The sequence below is a fragment of the Lynx canadensis genome, chromosome A2 (genome assembly GCF_007474595.2).
Source record: "Lynx canadensis isolate LIC74 chromosome A2, mLynCan4.pri.v2, whole genome shotgun sequence".
NCBI lineage: Eukaryota > Metazoa > Chordata > Mammalia > Carnivora > Felidae > Lynx > Lynx canadensis.
Window position 1 is genome coordinate 159,669,223 of NC_044304.2, and position 9,212 is coordinate 159,678,434.

The window sequence follows — 9,212 nt, forward strand, 5'->3', positions numbered from 1 at the left end:
CTTTTCCTGCTAATACATGTAGAATTTATTCTAAATAAATCAAGAGGCCATTGAATGTCCAAATTTTGGATGTTGGAGATTAAAATGCATTGCATTCTACTGTCTTGAAGTCCAGACTGCAAAAATCCAATGATGGAGCTTAAGGATAGCCTGGCAAGGTGTGTCTTTGCAGTCAGTGAAAGTCAGCCAGCCTTGTAGAATTGGCAATTCTGAGTCTATATGAAAATTCAGTAATTTCTTGGTACAATCCATTGGGGCAGAGGTGTGATGTATTTCATGACCTTTCTTGGTCGTCATTGATGCTTTCCCTATCACAGTTATTTCTAGAACCCAAGACCAAGAGCCACGGGGTGAACCTTGGTTCTTTAGGGGGAGGTTTACAAGCCACCAGAATACCGACACAAACTTTCATTTCTCTTTATGGCCACCTCACACATCTGCTTCGGCTCCTCATTCCTGATTCTCCAAAGTGGGGCTGTTCTCAGCTGCAGTCGCCTTGTTAACCATTGCAACTCCCTGACACCACCTCTATGTGTCAGTAAGATTCCTGCTCCTTGAACTTTTAGGTCAAAATAAGTTTTGACGTAGATTTTACTTTATTCCATTCCTATTTCTTATTTCGATCTGTTGTTAGTTCCATGTTCGGTTAATGGAAGTTCTGTATACAGAAGATTTTATGTGCGTACATTTATTTCATAATCAAAATAAGAATGTGCACTCTTAATCTGTCAAAGACTAATTCTTTAGGCTCAGCCGTAAAGTACAGCTTGATTCTTGATAATTGGTGGAGAAGTATGAAGGGTAAGCATGGCACTTTTCTTGCCATTTCATGCAGGGAACAGGTAACACAAAGCGACATTTTTGATTATGTATGCATCAGCAACTATGATTTATGGCACCTGTTTGTATCTGTTCCATGAGTGATGGGCTTATGAGCCAAAAATAAAGCTACTGTATTCACACCTGAGACCTGAGAAGTGACAGTTGAGTAAAAGAACTGGGAAAAACAAAATGCTATAAAAATACCAAAGAAATAAGGCAAAGCACATTGATAGCCTGTCTTCTTATTTAAGGATATATTACCCTCTACCTTATATTGTATGATTTTGACACCTGTACGTCCCCTCACAAAGCTGTGAGGCATTAGGTTCTGCTTGTTGCTTGCTGTAGCCGTCTTCATTGTAACCCATTGTCTTACCTGGAGTAGGTCTTCAATGATCGCGTATTGGACAAACTATTTAGTAGACCTGCATCTCAACAAAATTAAGAAGGTACCGCTCAGTAGCAATTATGTTGGCAGCATCTTTTGTTCCCTTTTGGGAGACTCTTTGGCCGAAGGCTAAATACTTTAAAATAATTTAAAAATAATTATACCAGTAAGTACATATACAGGAGCTTTGTAGCCCGAGACATGAGAGTACTATTTCTAGAAAGTATATTACTGCACCTTGTAACGGCAGTTGGGTGTTCGACAGTCTCTGATTAAGAAAAAAGCGATTTTTAAATTCAGATGCCTTGGCTGATTTATGAATGTTTGAAATAGAAATTAAATTTCGGAAGTAGGAAGGTTCCAAATCACTATGGGAATTGAATATGATCTTTTAAGAGATTTGGAGGGGATTATTTTCTATGTATGAACAGATCAAGTAAATCACAACTATAAATATCACTTATCTAGGTAACAAAATTGTGATTTGATCTGTAGAGACAAATATAAGGTTGCGTTATGTGGATCAAATACTTCTTTTTCAAATTATAGAATCAGAGTGTTCGAGAGGAAGCCTGCATCGGTTCCCTTTTCTGTATAAGAAAAGGATTCAGAGTTCATGAGGACTTTCTTAAAGTTCTGTACTAGCAGGTGGCAGAAGAACTAAGGCATGTTTATAAAGGCTTATTTCCGTGTACTCACCCCCATGGCTCCTAGTCACGAACACCAATGCAGATGTATGTAGTTCCGTGCCCAACTGCTAGTGTTAACAAATGAGAAATCTAGAGTGGATGGGAATCAATTGTCAATGACAAGAATGATTAAAGCCTGTGTTTGGATTCAGAAGTACAGGCCAGAAGTTATGGCGGACCTTACTCATGAAAACGGGCCAGTGCAAGCTCTCAGCCGTGCCAAGGCATAACTAGTCTGTTAGTCTGTTGCTCAATGGGAAGCAAACCTGTGGATGGAGCGGTCCAGAGCATCACTTAGCTAAATAGCACAGAGACGGAAGCAGAAAGGATATTTCAGAAGCGCAGCATTAAGCTATGTCTGATTCACGATAATGCTGTATCTCTCCCTTGGTCCCAGCCACTGCTGATTGAGAAGAGAAATTTGATAGGAGAGTGAAGCAGGCTAAGGAGAGCCAGGAGAAAGAACCATGGGTATGTGGCATATCTTACGAGGAGCTCAGGGCTTGAAGGGGGCCAGATGGAAAAGCAGGTTTTGAATGCTTCAGCTCTGTTCAGGGTCCAGGAACTTACATCTGGCAGTTTGGGAAAACACGGGCTGGCTGTGAGTCTGAAGCTTCAGAGCGATAAAAAAGGTCAATGTTTTATAGCAGAGACACCATGTTTCCACAATTAATTGGAAGCTCAGAAGAGTTAGCTTGACAAGAGCAAGAGGTAAGCCACAAGGACCCGAAAGGACTAGTATGCCTTCCACAAAGGCGGGAGGGAACCGGCCAGACACCAAGGCAGGAATGCTGATTTACCCCAGAAGGCAGTGTTGGAGGAGTTGGAGATGAGTGAAAGCAAGGGGCAGAGGGGGAGAATTGAGGATTTGGATAACGATTGGGAGCTAACCAATCTAGGAGTGGGAGGTAAACACAGAAACTAACAACCACCAGTCAATTCTAGGAGACAAAAAGAAACGTGATAGTTGAAAAGTCGTAAGTTGAACCATTGTTCAGTCATCGCTGACTTGACGGTGCTGTAAAAACAATGCACATTCAGTAGAAAGCATACTTCCAAATGTGAATTTGGGTCTTTTCCTGGGCTAGCAACATGCAGGGTGGCCCTATCCTGTGACGCAGCTGGGCAGCAACCAGTCCGCCACTCAATCCTGAGGGTCAGCAGCCCGTAAGCTTACAACCATTGGGATTGTCACTTTCACTACAGTATTCAATCTATTGCATGAAATATTCGACGCGTTATTACAAAATAGGCTTGGTGTTTGGTGATTTTGTCCAACCGTAGACTAATGGGAGCGTTCTGACCATGTGTAAAGTAGGTTGCAAAAAGCTATGACATCCAAAATGTTAGGTGTGTTAAATGCATTTCAACTTATGATGTTTTGAATTTATGCTGGATTTATTGGGATATAACCCCATTGTAAGCTGAGGAAGGTCTCTGTCTGTCTATATATATACATATATATATATATATATATATATATATATATATATATTTATCTGTACAGATTAAGAACATTATGTGTATATGTATGTTTATATCTATATATACATATATATGCAGAAAGTGGAAAACATAAAAATGCATGATGTCAAAGTTGTGAAAACAGTTGGAGACACAGACTGATTTATATCAAGTGTTATCCTTAACAGAATATTAATAGTTGATGATCTGCCAACGTATGTGCCAGGTTTTTTTCTTTTAACACCACCCCCAGTAGAATGCTGATCGATTTTTTTTTTTTTACTTTTTTGATTGATAATAAAATAAGTAACCTAACATCCACAACACATCTTGTTTGAGTTTGGTTATAAATATGTACTGTCCCCTTGTTATGCCATTCTTGATTTGTAGAATGTGACTTTCATTTTTTTACTCATTTCTGTCACTTAATTAAAAATCTTCTCCATGACATCATAATCATGTTATCGGGATGTTTTTTTCTGCCCTTATTTTTTTTCTGTTGGTTCAGTTCCCTTTCTTTTAATATGTACGCATACCCTTAATGTTGATTTCTTCAAGCTGACCTGTGTCCCTCCTTTCAAAGTTATTGCCAAAGATGAAATGCCTTGGGTGACCTTCACCTTGAAATTCATTCGCCTCTCTGAAATACTTCATTTGATTTTCGAAACTATAACTTGTAAGAAATTTCAGACTTCCTGGACCATAAATATAAGTATGCAAGAAGGAAAAAATATATAAAGGCATACATACACAAAAGGATACAGTACAAAATACTGTAAGAATTAACAGAATGAGAAAAGGAAGCATTAAATTCACATCAAACAAAGCTTTGAACATTAAAGCAAATGAAAGTGAAGGGTAGAAATCTATATGGAAACCAAACAATCACTGCTTCCTGACAGCTGCAGTTATTAATTAGTGTTCCATCATTTGCACTAAATGCTCAATCAATACTTCTGCTTCTATGGCAGGCCATTTGCTTTGTAGTTTGCTTCTTAATGGGAAATGATTCAGCTTATCCTCATGTTTGTCATTCTGCCCATAACTACTAGCCTGGCAGAGAGTCCATAAACTATGCTGGCTCTAAATAAAGTTGAGAATTTTATTCCCAGATTTCAGTTCTCTCCTTACCTTTACCACCTCACCTACAAACCATTGTCGTGTTGTTGACCCTTGGATTCTTTCCGCATAGAAGGCTAGAATGGCTAATTTTGTGTTGTTTTCGAAGGATGACAGATTCCTTTCCAATGGTGTTCCAGCCATGTTTTAAACTCATATTCCCTCTTTCCCCATTCCTAACCATCCTGCATGTTAATCTCATACTCTTGAGTTAGTAGATGTGGGCTGAATCTTGGCTCCGTCAGCCACTTAGTACGTGATATTGGAGAGGTGACCTAACTTCTCTAGACTTCTCTCTCCTATCCACAGAGCTAATGCCTAGCTCCAAGGTTATTGTAAGAGTAGAGTGTTTTAGTGTACGTATGTAGAGTTAGCTTGTCACCTGGGGGTTGGAAGACACTCAAATGAAGGAATGATATGGAGTAAAGAATGAATGTATTTGGATCTTACTATTGCTATTATTATTATCCTCTTTTATGATTACCGTTATCCCCTTCTGAAAACCACTTCTCCACCTGACTCATTCTTTAAGATCTATCTCATCTACAACCTCTACATGATTGCCTTCGTTGATTCACTCCTTCTCTCTATTCTATCCCAGTTCGTTGTACAAACCTCGTTGTGTCAGCCATTACACCACATTTAACTACACTGCCCATCTGATTGTCTAGTAGACTGGGAGAATCAATATGGCTTGGATGTATTTGTTCATTCTTTAGGCTCCTATGCTATCATGTGCCTGGAACATACTTTGCTTTTAAGTGGATGGGGTTTCTTAATACTGTACAGTATGCAAAATAAAATCTAATCGTAGAGTGAAGACACTATGATGGAACCATTTCATACTTGAAATTTGAAGTTTTTTTGAGGTGGACACTGAAATTATTTCATAGCGAATTCTCCGATGAGGTCTATTTGTAAGTTTAGAATTAATAGATCTATTTGTAAATATTGTGTTAACTATACTATTAAGTTTAAGGTTAACAGACCTAATTGTAAATATTCCATTACTTATTACTTATCTTTCTTGAGGTATGTGCCTATAGGGAATAGAAATAACCATGACCAAAAAAAAAAAAAAAAAAAAACAAAAAACAAAAAACAGAACAGAATCAGACAAAGTTGTAAGGTTATGTTAAAGCGACCAGTTGCTAATTAGACGGGCATGGAAATTAAATAGAAAGCTGTTATCTCTATAGGTATATGTAAGTAAGAAAAACAAATGCATACTTATACAAATGCCTGATGGCACACGATTGAATTTGAATACTTTTCCTTCAAAGTCTATGCCATAGAAAGAATCACTGTGACAGATGGTCTTTTCGAGCTGGAAGTTCTGGGCTCTCGGTTTTAGCCCCGTTATATATGTTATCAGAGGCCAGTCATTCAATGTCTTTGCTTGTCAGTTCTTTAATCTGTAAAATGGGAAGTAATAACCCTCTCCCACCTACCACAGTGGTACCTGTGAGAAGGAAATGGGGTAAATTAAGTGCGCGTTCTTTTATACCCTAAAACTCCGTAGGTTTGCAGGGGCTGTGAAATAGAGCAAGACCTGGGTCTTGGCTGTATCTGTACAAGAGAGGACTTTCACTGAAGACTTTGTCTATTATCCACTATGATTTACCTACCACCTCACTCATCTTTTTAAGGGCCAGTCTAGCTGGATCTCTTACATTTTAGTGGGTCCAATTTTTTGATTACATACAGTTTCAGCAGAAAACCACTTCCCATAGACCATATATTGGATTCATTTCCATTTGCCACTGGGAGTGTGTGTGTGTGGGGGGGGGGGGGCGTCAAAACGCCATAACCAAACTGATGCGCAGAAACATGTTGCTTTTGATGAACTGCTGGTGTCATTTCTCCAGGATAATGGCCATTATCTAGGAAAAGACTATTGGTTGAAACCAACTGATAATATAGATCCTTTTATCTGTCAACATCTTGGCCTGATGAAGATTAATCAATTGCCTAGCTAAAGGGCTTGGTAGAAAAACATGGGCGCCACTTCTTCAGCAAGCCTTGGAGTTCTTGGCATGAAGGCTGTGCCTTGACCATCTCCTGACCCCCAGAGTCGGCTCCAAGACTTGATCCAAGTATTCGGAAAATGTTAAACTGCCCCTACCGCTGTGTTCATGGCAGGGTTGGGCCTTGGGTGGTGCCGTCTGACTCGTGCCAGCCGGAGAGAGTCAGAATAGCAGGAAATAGGTCATTCGCAACGCCCTTCACCTTCCCGTAGCATTGAGGTAAAACCAAATGCAAAGAACGCAGGCTTCTGTTCTTCATGGGGGATGAGATGCCTGCGGTGTGCTACTAACCACTAAACAGTGCCTTGAAACTCTGGCCCTGTCTCCTGCCTTGAGCTGTGTGCGACACACTGGCAAGAAGCTCAGCCTGCAGAGAGAAGATTTGGTTTGGGTTCCTGGCTGGGGCTGCAGGAAGGCCCCGTCCTCAGTGTCGCCTCAGGGGAGCAGGGGCTAGTTCGGTGATCTCGTGCACGTTATTCCCCCTCCTTGGGCTAAAGGTTGCCGGGATTCAGAGAAACCAGAGATCAAAATTCAAGACCCATGCATGCTGTTGAACCCTGAGAGGTTTTTGTTTCTTCGACAATTTGAGAGTGTCCCAAAGCGTCTCTAAAAGGCAATGCAACTAGACAGGTGTGCCTTTTACAATACAAACTCCTTCCCTTCTGATGCCTTGCCCCAGGCCCGATTCGTGTGTTTACGTCTCGCGCTTGTCCTTTGCATACATGGAATTTTGATGTCCTGTGGCCACCTAATCAGGCTCACATTTTAGGAGTCTATCATTCTATGAACTCCCTGGCTGACTTTGGGCAGGTAACTTAATGTCACCGAGTTCCAGTTTTCTCATCTCTGCCGTGGAGAGGGTAATTATAATACCTGTCTGCCTAGATCAGTGGTTGTTAGGATCAAAGGAGATCAATATATGAGCATTCTTGGCAATCTTTAAGTAGGAAGCGGTGGTCATTAGTGAGGAAGGAGGCAGCCTGGATCAGACAACTGCCAGATAAGGTCATACCTCTATTATGCAGTTATAGGATTTTATAATAAAATGCCTTCAATAATCAGGAAAATTAAAATAAATGGGGGCCCCAATTACATCTAGAAAGACATTCAGAAAGACAGATTCTCGTTACAGGAGAAGTCTGCGGCAAGAGGCAGAAACAACTCTCATATTGGTTTTCTTCACCGGTTGTGAAACTACCTCCCTTGATCCCATAAACTCATATCTACCTGGGTGGGTGTTCTTAGGCGCCGCCTGATGGGTTGAAGAGCCTATGTCTGGATGGCACATGATTTAGGGGTAGTCCACTCCAGATTGCCAGGGAGAGAGCCAGCCAAAAATTCGGAGGGCTGTGAACTCATTCGTGTCACAAAATGTTTAGATGTAAACACGCTTTTTTCAGTTTGACACACCGTCCTTTATTTAGCTCACCTTGATTTTGTTCGTTGAGAACCGATGACGGTGTTTGTGCCAGCTCTTTCGTGTTTCATATGGTACCCCGATAATCCTGGAACGTCTGTAGTGCTTCACCCCCTTTGTACAGGTGATCACAGAGAGGCTCAGTGATATTAATTGGTTTCCCCAAAGTTACACAGATGACCAAATGGCATTGTCAAAATGGGAACGAAATATCATCAGATCATTGAACAACTGACTCATTTGAAAGTATCCCCTGATGTTTATTCTGCGTGTTTAACAAATTAAGGATAATAAGAAAACACAGTTTAGGCAGCAGCCCAATGAACGCCTAGATATTAACAACTACAGTCATAATTCTTCAGGTGCTCTTTTAATATTCCATATGCTGGTCCCTTTTGTTTACCATCTGCATCGCTGTAAACAGTTGGCACAAGTGTTATTGTCTGGACTAAATATTTACGCTGTCACATGTTCGCAAAATCTCAGTCGCTTTCTTCCAGAGGCATAAGCCTACTTGTCTACTAACCAGTGAAAGAAATTGAATTACCCCTTTTCGCTCAATAACCTTAGGCTAATTTTTATCAGAGAGAAGGCTCTCGAAAATGAAGACTGGAATAAAAGATTCTGTGCCTTGCTTGTGGCCTCGCCACCTGGAAGAACTGTGTTACTTGGCAGGTAGCTGTGCTTGTGAGAGCAGAGGACTTTTGCAAATCTGATAAGTGGGTAAGAAAATGGCATTCAGCGGCTGGAAACAACATCTATCTTTAAGCCATTTTCTGTTTAATTAGAATGACGGATGCTGGGTTTGATGCTCACTTAAAGAGCAATGAAATGATCGAAAACAGCCAAGTTTTACTGTTACAATTTAGGAACAGTAAATAATTCTGAGTCCCAGGCTGACAGTCTCTGTTATCGTAATAATCCATTGCGGCTTGGCTAAGGACATGTACCTTTCTATATTCTCAATATTACTGTATTTTTATTGTATAATAGTGAAGTGCCTGCCAGTGTGAGTTCCCCTCCCTCCAGCCAAGAAATCATAAGAAAATAACAATAGCCTCTTCCCCCAAGAAATTTAATTTTGTCTCATTATTTGGCTCCTTTGGTAGTCATTTGTTCCAGAGGGCTCCTATGTCCCTTCTCTGCCAAAGGTAAGCATGTGACTTCTGTCTTGGCATTTAATAGTCCAAAATGGTATGTCTCTTTTGCAGTTGTGTTCAGTTCATGAATTGGCATTGGGCTCTGCCTTCTTCAGGAGTTTTCATGTTCATCTGATGATTTACATT